The sequence below is a fragment of the Mustela nivalis genome, assembly GCF_964662115.1.
Source record: "Mustela nivalis genome assembly, chromosome: 6".
Classification (NCBI taxonomy): domain Eukaryota; kingdom Metazoa; phylum Chordata; class Mammalia; order Carnivora; family Mustelidae; genus Mustela; species Mustela nivalis.
In genome coordinates, this window is record NC_139025.1 from 69,633,474 (window position 1) to 69,648,317 (window position 14,844).

General features: G+C 36.5%; 1 long non-coding RNA gene across 1 annotated transcript in view; it reads right to left on the reverse strand.

The window, feature by feature from the left end:
* The window catches only part of LOC309866452, a 137,356-nt gene extending 128,151 nt beyond the window's left edge, over positions 1-9,205 (reverse strand). Inside the window, exon 1 of the long non-coding RNA XR_014312695.1 lies at positions 9,161-9,205. This is a non-coding gene — a long non-coding RNA (uncharacterized lncRNA). The remainder of the gene's footprint in view (positions 1-9,160) is intronic.
* Between the last annotated feature and the right edge of the window lie 5,639 nt (positions 9,206-14,844).

Sequence of the window (14,844 nt, forward strand, 5' to 3'; positions counted from 1 at the left end):
AGTACAGAGTAGGGAAAGAAACCAGCTCCCTTATGTATTAGTCAAGGTTCTCCAGAAAAACAGAAATAGTAGGGAATATTAAAAATACATATATATATATATATATGGGGGCCTGGGTGGCTCAGTGGGTTAAATCTTCTGCCTTTGGCTCAGGTCATGATCCCAGGGTCCTGGGATCGAGCCCTGCACCAGGCTCTCCACTCTGCAGGGAGCCTGCTTCCTCCTCTCTCTCTTCCTGCCTCTCTGCCTCTCTGCCTACTCTATCTCTAGCTCTGTCAGTCAAATAAAAAAATAAAATCTTTCTTAAAAAAATATATATATATATTTAAATATATTCATATCATTAAATATATTTATATATTTAATTATATATAATGTATATATTATAATATATTTAATAATATATTTAATTATATATAATATAATTAATATATATTTAATTATATATAATGTATATATATAATGTATATAATGTATATATATAATGTAATTATATATAATGTATATATTTAATTATATATAAAATACTATTTTACATATATATGTATCTATATATATACATATACTATATATATATGTATGTGTGTGTGTATATATATATGATGAAATATAAGGTACTGATTCACAGGGTTACAAATGCAGAGAAGTTCCATTCTGCCATCTGACTGGAAAGAATGCTGGTGGTATAATTAAAAGGCCTGAGAGCCAGAGAGCCAGCCTGAGTCTGAAGACCTGAGAATCAGAAGCACCAAGCACAGGAGAAGAGCAATGTCCTGGTTCAAGTAATCAGGTACTCAAGTAGTAAATTCAACCTTCCTTGTCATTTTTTTCTATCCAGACCTTCAGTGAATTTGATGATGTCCACCCACATTAGGGAAGGCAATCTGCTTTTCTCTAAGTCCATCAGTTCACTTGCTAATATCTTCTAGAAACACCCTCAGACATATACACAGAAATAATGTTTGGGCTTTTGAGCATCTAACGGCCCAGTCAAGTAAACACATAAAATTAACCATCACACCATACTTCACGTGGAACTATGAACTGCTCAGGTGTCTTGAAGATTAGAAGTTTGGAATCAACTGAAACAGTAACTTTGGCTTTAGACCTGTGCCCTGGTGCTCTTATTCTGGGTACCGATAGCAGTGAAGTCTCTATAAGTAGCTCTGTAGAAAATAGAAAGTGAGAAACGAAGTAGAAGGAGCAGAGAACAAGGACACTGTGTCATGATAAATTCTTCTGATAGCTAACTTAGGGCCCATGAGATATTGCTTCCAAAGGAAACTCAGAAATAAATGGGAGACATTTTGAGGATGCTATTAGCAAGCACTCAATACAATGGGAATGCATCCCATTACACTTTAAAAAGAAAGTGCTGTCTTTCCTTATAGTCACATGCTGTTTGGTCTAGAACATTAGGATTATGTATACAGTACCATACAAGGTCTTGATTTAGCATACAGATAGACAGGAATCAAAGAATCCTGAGCATAAACATAACTGAGGTGATTAAGAAAACAAGCAGGATAGTGTAGCCATCCTGTTTATTCAAAAACAACTTCTTTTTTAGATTAAGGCAAAATGATAATGCAAACAAATCATGAGCCAGTGATAATGAATAACACAATTTATTGCCCCTGAAGTTGAAATAAAGAAAAATAATCAAAAGATGACTTGAAGCCCACTAGGGTAACTAGGGTGTCATTGTTTACTTACATATTATAGAGTTAACTTTTCATAAACATTAAGCATTACCTTCATGATAGGTATGAATCACATACTGTATACCAAGTACAATTTATAATTATTTTAAGAATTCATGATATAAATATTGGACTTAAAATGAAAATAAAATACATGTTCTGAAATATTGAAACAAAATGTTAGTACCATTTATTGTTTGATCCTATTTTCTTCTTTTCCTTATCTTCTGTCTTCTATCTTTCCTTCTATCTTCTGTTTTCCACATATTATCATCAAAATGTGTTTTGTTTCCCCAGCAATTTTTCAGCTACTTTGCCCCTAGTGGCAGTGGCAGTCTTCAGCTACTTTGCCCCTAGTGGCAGTCTTCGTATGAGTTTTTGAACAGTGCACTAGAGTTTCAGCACATAAAGAGATGAAGAAGTCAACAAGGAAAACTTGATACCTAATTTCTATCTGCTGGGTTCCAGTAAAGGCAAATCATTCTGCAGTGATCCTAATAAAATTACACTGTTCTCAACATCCTACAAAGTCCCTGCCCATACACACCACCACAGGCATCATCATTGCCTCCACATTGTCAAGTGGCATAAGATTTTTTGTATAGGAGAAAGCTGTTCAAATGCTCAGAAAAGGCACTACAGGGCACCACATATCTCACAGGTCACTTCAGGAGATTATTCTGGATAAGCCCCAATAACCTAAAATGGCCCTTGGAGCAGCATCAAGTAGTTTTTCAAGAGCTTATACTTCCTGCCAGTGACTTCAGTCAAGTTTTGGAACACCTCCCAAGGGCTTAGAAACCTCTAAGAAAAACCTCCTTTGTATTTCCCAGCTTTGTTTACAAGCATTGATAAGCACTTGGGTATCAGTCTGTTATGAATTTGAATACATGTGCATTTCCCAATTGTTGGTCATTAAATGTGCCTTAATTTTGATTGTAAGTTTACTGGCTCCCAAGTTCTAGGCCTGAATAAATTATTGGATTTAGTGACCCATTACTTAGAACAAATATTAATATATGTATGTATCTGCCAGGTTCTCACACCTCTACAACACTGATGTATTTCTAAGATCTAAATATTAAAATTCATGCTCATCCAGAACAAAGGCACACAGCTATTTCATAACATGATGGCATGGGGGGGGGGGGAAGAAGACTTGAGAGTTAGAATTTATACCACTGTGTTGCATCAGATCTAATATTATCAAAAAAGTTGTGGTTTCATGTTGTTTTAATATTAGGGGTTTTTTTTATTTGAAAAAAATTAAATGTATGAAAAGCTGCAACAACTGCCACATGTCTTTCACCTAGAAGCCCCATTCAAGAGTCATCAACTATGTGACAGGATCTTAAATCTCCATCAGTCCAGGATGGCTGATGTGGGCCACTTCCAAATCAGTCACCTTCCTCAAGAAGGTGCCAACCCCTGTTGTGTCACGCCTTTCAATCACCTTCTTTCTCTGGACCAACATCTCACACAAGGCCACTTCTGTGTTCAAGCCTTGACTCCTCCTCCCACAGCTACTTTCCTCACTCATTAGTTTAGACTGAATCATTTGCATGATACTATCTTCCTTTAAAGGGTGTCCAGTCCTGATCTGGCTGGCAGTTAAACTACTGGCAGGTCTTCTTGATCATAAAGGGTTTGTTTTAGTTTGTTTTAAAGAGGGCCTGTTTTGGCTTTATCCTTAGTCCTGGAATGTGTTCTTTATTTTCTAGCAGTTATTCCTAAAATAGGGCCTTTCTGCAGTACCGGCTAAATGGATAAGGTGTTTCCCAAGGTCCCTCTCACTAGTCATGAACACATGCCACTGCGTAACCTTTGGTACCTCCCTTCAGCTATCAGCCCTGCAGCAGATGTTCTCAGCTAGCCACAGTCTTGCCCTGCACAGAGGCAGCAATATCCTCATAGAGGACTATGTCCTCTATGTCCCACTGCTGACTTCTGGAGCTCTACTCCATAAAGCTCTTCCTCTAACAAATTCTTGAGCAGTCTCAACTCTCTACCTATTCAGCTCATTGACACTGGCTCTGCTCAGGATCCATCTCTGCTCTTTAATAGTGAAAGTGTTCAGGCAGAAAGACACAGTGAACCTAGAATACCCTTTGTAGGTTTCCCTTTTTCCAAAGATTGGTACTGCCTGTAGTACCATCCCCAAAAATGGTGCATCATGGACTTCATCCAGTGTTGTAGCTGTTTATAGCAGGAGAGTAATCTTGCCACTAGCTCTTCTGCTAGAAGAGGATCAAGTCTGTCGTTAAAGACAAAATTAATTACTGAGTAAAAATATAGTCAGATATACTAATCATAAATTAAATTAAAGGGTACGATTTTAGAATTTTTAAAAGGGTCTTAGCAAAAGGGATGAGAAAATTCTTTTTTAAAATAGTAAGTGAATTTGGGCACCTGGATGGCTCAGTGGGTTAAGCCGCTGCCTTCGGCTCAGATCATGATCTCAGGGTCCTGGGATCGAGTCCCGCATCGGGCTCTCTGCTCAGCAGTGGGCCTGCTTCCCTTCCTCTCTCTCTGCCTGCCTCTCTGCCTGCTTGTGATCTCTGTCAAATAAATAAATAAAATCTTAAAGAAAATATTAAGTGAATTTGAATGACTACAGCAGTACTTTATTTAGTACAGTTATGTTATGATTCTTCATAGTACTGATCAGCCAATATGGCAGAATTTACTCTCATGCAAATAAATGCTTAGCCCCTTTGCTGCAATTTCTAATCTCTTTCCTTTACTCCACAAAGGTCTCTTTTAGTGCTAATACATTCTATTACCTGAAGATACATTGATTATTTGGCAAAGAATAAGCAATCAGTTATAGCATGGATTGCATTAACATGTCACTTGGAGCACCTGGGTGGCTCAGTCAGTTAAGCATCCAATTTTTTTTTTTTTTTTTTTTTTTAAAGACAGAGAGGGCAAGTGGAGTTGGTGGGTGGCACAAAGGGAAAGGGATAGAGAGAATCTCAAGCAGACTTCTCCACGCTCAGTGCAGAGCCTGATGTTGGGCTTGATCTCACGACTCTGTGATCATGACCTGAGCTGAAATCAAGAGTCAGACACTTAACCAGCTGAACTACTCAGGTGCCCCAAGTGCCTGACTCTTCATTTTGGCTCAGATCATGATCTCAGGGTTGTGAGATTGATCCCAGTGTCCGGATCCACACTGAGCAAGAAGCCTGCTTGAGATTCTCTCCAGCCCTCTCCCTCTGCCCCTCCCTGCCATACACAGTCACTCTCTCTTTATAAATAAAGAAAAATAAAATAAAATAAAATAAAATAAAATGCCAGTTTGGCTATGAATCTATCAAGTGTGTTCTCCCATTGAAGTACATAATACATTAGTGCTAACAAAATCCACCAATAGAACAATTCTAAATAGTAATGGCAAAATCCACAAATAGAATAATTCTAAAAAATATAGAAACACAAAGTCATCAACCAATACACCCATAAGAGCATCCTGATTGATTTGAATAAATGATGGTGTGGATGCAATTCCAAACAGACCATGCCAAGTTAACTGTAACAGCATGGATTCATTTAGTGCTGCCATTTCCTGAAATGCATTCACACTTCTAAGTATGGTATAACTGGCTTATTATCAATGTATATCTTACTCTGAAATATCATCACTGAAGTCTGTCAGACTTTTCAAGAGTACCTAAAAAAGGTAGTACAACTCATGGAAACGGATCACAATATTAAATTGTCATATACTTTATATTCATGCATAATTAGCTGGTTTTTAAACATCAACTTAATCATATGCTATGGTTGAAATGGATGTACTTGAGGCTTACCACTGGAAGAGAATGCCAAGGACTGGAAGAGTGATTACTGAGCAACTGCCCTAATTTGACAAGTGGTGAGACATGTACGTCCTCTTACATACATAACCCCTATGATTTTCCTCAATGCAAGAAGCACTCTACGTCTATAGCTCTGATTTTCCACACACTACAGAAAACAGAATGCATTATGGCAGGGAGCTGACTTTTCTCTTATAGCCACATAAGATTCTCAACTAATTTCAAGTCTGGTAAAATAAAAGGGATCAAAACCACTTTTTTTTCCAAGAGAGACAGATATTACTAAACAGTTTTCACTGAGACCTAGTTTGGCAGAGAAGTTATTGTCACTCAACAGTACAGAATGTAAGCAACATGCAAAGCAGTCTCCTCAAAGACTATGGATGATATCTCAGGAATTACAGTCAGCAGGATTCAATGAAAATCTGACTACGGCAACTTACCAAAATATGGAATGATTTAATCCATAATTGATTTAGCTGCTCAAGAAAGTGTTCACGATCTCTAATAATGATGTTTATAAAAGAATTCCCACCTTCTACCATAAGAAAAGTGTTTTTTAAGTTAAGAGATGTGTTTGCCATTCTGTAATGAATTTAGAATAGTATTTAAAAACACATGGAATAAAGTTGTTTATAAAAGTTGTACATGAAGAATACTTTGAGAACTATGTTATTTCAGGGAATGGATATGATAGTTCTTCTGTAATGCAGTTAGAGAAGTGTTTAAAAACACACATAATAAAAATGTTCTAAAAAGCGATAACTGCTTACTATAAAGAAAAAAGTGCTTTTTAAAGTTAAGGGGTGTGTCTGGCACTCTGTAATTCATTCTGAGAAGTGTTTAAAAACACACTGCAGATATTTTTTAACTGCTCATGGTTCTAAGTCTTTTCTCAATCAAAGGTGGCTATTCTACCACCAAGTGTATGTGTATTCTAGGCAGAAAGAAAGAGGAAGAATAAAGGGCAAAAGACAAAAAAAGTCAAAGAAACAAGGCGCCCTTTCCTCTTTAAAGTAAAGCCTTTCTTCAGAAACCTCTTCTCCCATACATAGCAACTTCTGAATGTATCTCTTTAGTCAAATTATCAAAATTATTACAACTTTAAGATAAGTATTTAATTATATTAGTCAAAATTATCAAAATTATTACAACTTTAAGATAAGTATTTAATTATATTATATCAATATATTAATTATATTAGATTCTGTCATTAAACAATGGAAAAATAGCTATTGCATAGGCAGCTAGTAATGTCCATCCTAGGGTCTTTTAAACATCACTTGTGTTAGATTGGCTGTGTCTGATTTAACCTTATTTATCTCTGCAATATCAGTTGAAGTCTTGAATTTTATTAACTACCTAACTATTCCAAGATCCAAACTGGTTATTCTGTGTCAAATTAGAAAATAAAGGTAAATTAAAAGCTATATATGAGGGGCGCCTGGGTGGTTCAGTGGGTTAAAGCCTCTGCCTTCGGCCCAGGTCATGATCTCAGGGTCCTGGGATCAAGCCCCACATCGGGCTCTCTGCTCAGCAGGGAGCCTGCTTTCTCCTCTCTCTCTGCCTCCCTCTCCACCTACTTTGATCTCTGTCTGCCAAATAAATAAATTAAATATTTTTTTTAAAAAAAGCTATATATGATTCAAAACTTTAAATAGGTCTGGCAATTTTTTTTTAAGATTTTATTTATTTATTTGTCAGAGAGAGAGATGGCACAAGCAAGGGGAGTGGCAGGCAGAGGGAGAAGCAGGCTCCCTGCTGAGCAAGGAGCCCAATTCAGGACTCAATCCCAGGACCCCAGGATCACAACCTGAGCCAAAGGCTGATGCTTAACAAACTGAGCCAACCAGGGATCCCTGGCAATTATTAATAATAGTAAAAACAGTAGAGTACTGATTATTAATGACTTAATGATTATTAAAAGATTATAAGTTTTTAAAATTACAGATTTTGTATATTAGCTATAAAATCATCTAAGCGAGATAAGCCTTAATAGAGTGGTTTAAAATTTATATATACCCATATTGAGCAAAGTAAAACCTTAGACATGTGAGCTAAAGTAACAATGGAATAAATACTGTGTCTTCAAAGCTCAATGTCACTGTTACAGGAATTAAAGTTAATGAGATTGCCCTAAAGAGAGCATGCCCAAGACTTCAACTAGACACAAAGCAACCAACCTAGGCTAAATCCTCTGAGGAAGCTGCTCTGTGCTGCAAAAAATTATTTTTGGAAAGAATTACTGCAGGTGAAATAGATGAGAAATGCTGTTTCCTGAGTTTATGGAAGCCTATAACTATCAATTAAAGTTGATAGTTGAATATATTGTAGACCCTACACTGTATGTCACAGATACTGGATTATTTGGATAATCTTTTCTCTTACTCTATTGAGTGAAAAGCAACTAATTCTCTAAAGTCTTTTTCTGGGGAAACTTAAATATCAAGTAACCAGGCAGTTCACTTTAAACAATTAAAATTAAAAATAAAATGACAGTTTGCAACATGATGGTACATTATAAGTCTATTCTCAAAGAGAATCTAGCACCATAAATCTAGAATTGTTTAAGAATTCTTAAGAAAAACATCTAATATTACATAAGAAATTATTTTTGGTCAATAAATACAATGTTAAATCTGGACAGTCAGCAGTACTCGCTTATCTAAACCCTAAAATGAATCCAAGTACATCCTGAGGAATTCAGATAGGACAGGTCGATAAATCTACTCTGCCTTATTTTTTTAATTCTCAAGGGAGGTGGTGAAGAGAAGGGACCCTTGATTTACTAACTAATAATAAAACCCAGGACACTTTTACAGATGGAAAAAAAGGTGAAAACTGTCTACAGAAGATGATTCCAGGGAGAATCAACTTGATTCTCATCTTGACAGAAAATCTTATTTTGGTAGTACAATCCTGGTGCTGATTATAAAGCACCAGATTATCTCTGAAAGCCAGAATGAAAGATGAGGCTGAAAGCACAAGGTCTGGTAGATAATTTGCTTCAAAAGTTCAAAACTTACTCCCCTAGTTCTTTCTGAAGTTGTTTCTCCCTTACCTACAAGGGATATAGATCAAGTTAACTTATAGAGAGTTTGAACAACAGATCTATAGACCTAGGAACATCAGGCAAAATTATGGGGTAACATATGGTCATACTCAAAGCAAGGAATTATGACATCCTCAACTCTGAACAAAGAGACCTTTGTGGTCCTAATCTGCTGACAGCCAGATAAACCACCAGAAAGGAAAAGGGAGGCTTCAGCTTTAAAAAAGAAGCAACCTAAGAGAAAAGACATATAGATACTAACATTTAGATTCCCAATGACAGAGTCTAGTTCTCACCCAATAACCATATACTGCAGCTACCTTATAACAACTCTTAGTCACACACAAAATTTTCAAACAGCTATTTGGTGCCTTACTCCTAAAACTATCAGTTTAATATCATCAGATATTCAAAGAAAGGTTAAAACATTAAAAACAAACTAAAGCAAACAAAAAACAAAAGGAAGTTTAAGAAGAAATAAACTTAAAAAGTATAAGCAATTAATGACATCAGAGAGATCATAAAAACACTAAATCAAGAAAATAATATTAGTAAAATATGAAAAAAAACAGGAGGAATCTTACTTTATAAGACTGTGTTGCTAGCAGACTGGCTCTGCCTCTTGCTGGCCTTGAAGAAGCAACAGAAAACATAGAAGAAAAAAGAATAGAAAACATTAACCCTAGGGAACAAAAAGTCATCTAAGAAATAAACATATAAAACACAGTGTGGCATAGCCATGATAACATTTATGGACATAATGATGTAAATTCTGAATGCTGACTCTATAAAACTTCCAAATTGAGAATGAGGGGATAAGTACATATTTGGTATAAGAAAAATTTATAAGAAAACTAATTCATCATCTTCACAGTAGTAATAACAAAATCCATTTTTGGATTTCTATACTCGGTGCAATCTCTAAGCACCAAGATAGACTATTTCATACATTGATCAGTAGCTTTATTCATGCTTCTCAGCATTCTGAGCAGTACTTCCTCTTGCCCTCTTCCTTGACTTTCCATATCTACCAAACCTAACACTGTCTTAACCATGCCAGTCCTTTTTGACTACTCAGCTCCTGCAACTCCCCTGACTCCTTCCTTTACTAAAAAGGCTATGCATTAAATGTGGGTGAAGCCCTATGAAGAGAACTAATCTAATCTCCCCAGTGAGAATGAAAGTGACCAAGAACACCAACTTCCTGGGCTATTTGAAATAAAAATCAAAACTGCTACTAGTTACAGCTACTGAATAAAACAGTGGGTTTTCCTGGAGGTGGAGACCTGCAGAGCTCCACTCAGGACAATGCAACTTTGCTGAAGCTTCTGAGATTCTCCCCCAAATCCTAGCCACATCCCAATTAAATCTAGGACATCACTAGAGGGGGAGGAGAAGACAGAGCTAAAATCAAAGTCATAGAAAAATAGTGAACAGAGATGTATTTTATAATAAAGTGTTTAATTTTCACTAAAAATTTTATTTTATAAAATCTGAACACTTTTACCTGTTTTATTTTTTAAACTATGTTCAAAATTCATGGAATTATATATAAAGCAAAATAAATATTGAAATGCCAAGATTATTGTTTTGCTTAAGTAGCACAATCAATTCATAACAGGAAGCCAACAGATATTACCTAAAATTTTGTAAAAACATTAATAGCCATAGAAACACACTATTTGCTAGAGCTCAGCAAGATGGCAGAGGAGTAAGAGACTTAAATTTCATGTGGTCCCAAGAACTGAGTTAGATAGTTATCAAACCATTCTGAACATCTACAAACTCAAAAAGAGACCAAAGAAAAGAATAGTAGCAACTCTGTGAAGAGAAAAGTGACCACTTTCTGGAAGGTGGGATGTCCAGAGAAGTAAATCCAAGGCAATATTTAGGTAGATAGACCAAGGTGGAGGGGGGAGCCTCCGTCAGCTGGCTACCAGCAAGTGATAGAGCAGGGGAGTACAAAATCAGAACTTGTAGAAGTCAGCTCCACTGAGGGTCATTGTTCCAGTGGCTAAGTAGGGGGGGTGCAACACTCACTGGGACAGTGTGATCTCAGGACCCTCCAGGTCACAGAAAGACAAGGGGTGCCTGAGTGTGGCAGAGCTCCCAAATATCAGAGTAGGGAAACCAACTGCAAAGACGGAGCCAAGGAGTGGGCTCTCAGCTAAGGATTGCCATAAAACATGATCCTCAGCACAGTCGGGCTGCTACTTTTCAAGCAGGGACCCATGAAGTGGCTGATCCAGGGAAACTCCTCTTCCTCCCCTGGGAGGAACAGTACAAGAGCGCACCTCCAGAATCACCTGAGTTTGGAAACTTTAAACAGGGTCATATGCCAGAGAGAGAAATGCTCAGTCACATGTCAGGTGAGCATGAAATGTGGCCAGAGAGCAGTGAGACAGGGTTTATTGACTGCTTTTCTCTGAGACCACACTGAGGAGTGGGGACCTGAGTTCTTGGCTCCTCTGAAGCCAGAGATTGGGAGGTTGCCATTTTCATTCTCATCCTCTAAAACTGTACAACGAGCTTTCAGGGAACAAAAGCTACCAAGAGCAAACCAGAGCAGATTACTTAGCCTGGCCCCTGGAAAGCACAGTGAAATTCCATCTCGGGCAAAGACATTTGGGAATCACTGCAACAGGCCCCTCCCCCAGAAGATCAGAAAGAACATCTAGCCAAGGCTAAGTTTACTGGTCAATTGAGAACTGCAAAAGTCCAGCACTAGGGAAATACAGCAAAGAGAATTCATGGCTTTTTCCCCATGATTCTTTAGTCTTCCTAAGTTCATTTTTTCCATGTTTTTCTTTTTTTTTTTTAATTTTTCTTCTTTTCTTTTTCAATCAATATCTTATCAATTACTTTTTAAAAAATCTTTCTTAATTTTCATATTTACAATTATACTCTATCCCTTGATTGTATTCAACCTTATTTTTGTATATATATAATTTTTTCTTTAAAATGAGATGTAGTTTCTTCTAACAGACTAAAATATATCCTAAATCTACTGTAATGATTTGTTCTATTCATCTGCCTGATCACATTCTCTCCTTTTGTTTTTTCTTAATTTTTCTTCTTTCTTTTTCAATCAACTTATCAACTCCTTTTTAAAAATCTTTTTGAATTTTTATTTTTAGTCATATTCCATTCTTTCATTGCATTTACCTTTATTTTTATATTAAAAAAGTTTTTCTTTCTTTAAAATTTTGGAAGGCTGTTTCTCCTAACAAACCAAAACTCAACCAAAATCTTGTGTGTGGCTCTGTTCTATTCATCAACCTGATTATATTCTACTTTTTTTCTCTTTTTCCCCAGGTTTCAGGCCTCTCCTGATTTGTTTAGTATATATTTTTCTGGGGGATTGTTGCCCTTTTAGCATTTTGTACTCTCATTCATCTATTCTTCTCTGGACAAAATGACAAAACGGAAAAACTCACCTCAAAAAAAAGAACAAGAGGCAGTACCAACTGCCAGGAATCTAATCAACATGGATACCTAGTAAGATGTCAGTACTAGAGGTCAGAATGATGATTATAAAGATACTAGCTGGGCTTGAAAAAAATCACAGAAAATACAAGAGAATCCCTTTCTGAAGAAATAAAATCTAACCAAGTTGAAATCAAAAAGGCTATTAATGAGGTGCAATAAAAAAATGAAGGCTCTAATTGCTAGGATATAGGAGGCAGAAGAGGGAATTAGTGATAAGAGAAGACCAAATGATGGAGAATAAATAAGCTGAGAAAGAGAGAGACAGACAACTACTGGATCATGAGAGGAGAATTTCAGAGATAAGTGATACCATAAGATGAAACAATATTAGAATAATTGGGATATCAGAAGAAGAAGGAGAGAGAGGGGCAGACGGTATATTGGAGCAAATTATAGTACAGAATTTCCCTAATTTGGGGATCAGAAAGAGGCATCCAAATCCGGAATGTGCAGAGAATCCCCCTCAAAATCAATAAAAATAGGCAACACCATGACATCTAAGTAGAACTTACAAATCTCAAAGTCAAAGAGAAAAACCTGAAAGCAGCTGGGAACAAGAGGTCTGTAACCTACAATGGTAGAAACATTATATTGACGGCAGACCTAGCCACAGATACCTGACAGGCCAGAAAGGACTGGCATGATAGATCCAGAGCACTAAATGAGAAAAATATGCAGCCAAGAATACTATATCCAGCTAGGCTGTCACTGAAAATAGGAGAGAGAAAACAAAACCTAAAAGAATTTGCAAACACTAAACAAGCCATACAGGACATACTGAAAAGTTTCCTCTAAACAAAAAGAGAGCCAAAAAGAAACATAGACCAGAAAGAAAGACAGACAATATATAGTAAGTCACTTATACACAATACAATGGCACTAAATTCATATATTTCAATAGTTACCCTGAATGTAAATGGACCAAATGCCCAGTCAAAAGACACGGGGTATGAGATTGGGTTAAAAAAACATGATCCATCAATATCATGTCTTTAAGAGACTCATTTGAGACTGAAAGACATCTCTAGACTTGAAGTGAAGGGGTGGAAAACCATTTACCATGCTAATGGACATCAAAAGAAAACTGTGGTATCAATCCTTATATCTGATAAATTAGATTTTAAGCCAAAGACCATAATAAGAGATGAGGAAGGACACTATATCATACTTAAAGGATCTGTCCAACAAGAAGATATAACAATTTTAAATATCTATGCCCTTATCATGGGAGTAGTCAATTATGTAAACTAATTAATAACAAAATCAAAGAAACACATCAAAAATAATACAATAATAGTAGGGGACATTAACACCCCCTCACTGAAATGGACAGATCGAAGCAAAAGATCAATAAGGAAATAAAGGCTTTAAATGACACACTGGACCAGATGGACATCACAGATATAGTCACAACATTCCATCCCGAAGCAAAAGAATACACATTCTTCTCTAGTGCACATGGAACATTCTCCAGAATAGATCACTTACTGGGTCACAAGTTAGGTCTCAACTGGTACCAAAAGTTTGCGATCATTCCCTGCATATTTTCGGACCACAATGCTTTGAAACTATAACCCAACCACAAGAGGAAAGTTGGAAAGAATTCAAATACATGGAGGCTAAAGAGCATCCTCCTAAAGAATGAATGGGTCAACCATTCATTCATTTAAATTCATCTTTAGATAAATTTAAAAAATTCATGGAAATAAAAGAAAATGAAAACACAACTGTTCAAAATCTTTGGGACACAGCAAAGCAGTCCTAAGAGGAAAGTATTTAGCAATACAAGCCTTTCTCAAGAAACCAGAAAGGTCTCAAGTACACAACCTAACCCTACACCTAAAGGAGCTGGAGAAAGAACAGCGAAGAAAGCCTAAACCCAGCAGGAGAAGAGAAATCATAAAGAGCAGAGCAGAAGTCAATGAAATAGTAACCAAAAGAACAGTAGAACAAATCAGCAAAACTAGGAGCTGGGTCTTTGAAAGAATTAATAAGATTGATAAACCCCTGGCCAGACTTGTCAAAAAGAAAAGAGAAAGGACCCAAATAAATAAAATCATGAATGAAAGACCAACACCAGTGAAATATAAACAATTATAAGAACATATTAAGAACAACTATAAAAGAGCAAATTTGACAATCTGGAAGAAATGGATGCATTTCTAGAGACATATAAACTACCAAAACTGAACCAGGAAGAAATAGAACACTTGAACAGACCCATAACCAGGAAGGAAAATGAAGCAGTAATCAAAAATCTCCCAACAAACAAGAGCCCAGGGCCAGAGGACTTCCCACGGGAATTCTGCCAAATATTTAAAGAGGAATTAATACCTATTCTCCTGAAATTGTTCCAGAAAATAGAAATGGAAGGAAAACTTCCAAACTCATTTTATGAGGCCAGCATTACCTTGATCCCAAAATCAGACAAAGGCCTCATCAAAAAGGTGAATTACAGACGAAGGTCTCTGAAAAACCTGGATGCAAAAATTCTCACCAAAATACCAGCCAATAGGATCCATCCGTACATTAAAAGGATTATTCACCACAACAAAGTGGGATTTAGTCCTGGGCAGCTAGGTTGGTTCAACATCTGCAAATCAATCAATGTATTACAATATATTAATAAATGATACTCTCAATAAATGCAGGAAAGGTGTTAGACAACGTACAGCATCCTTTCTTGATTAAAACTCGTCACAGTGTAGGGATGAGGGTACCTACCTCAATATCATCAAAACCATCTAAGAAAAACCCACAGCGAATATCATTCTCAATG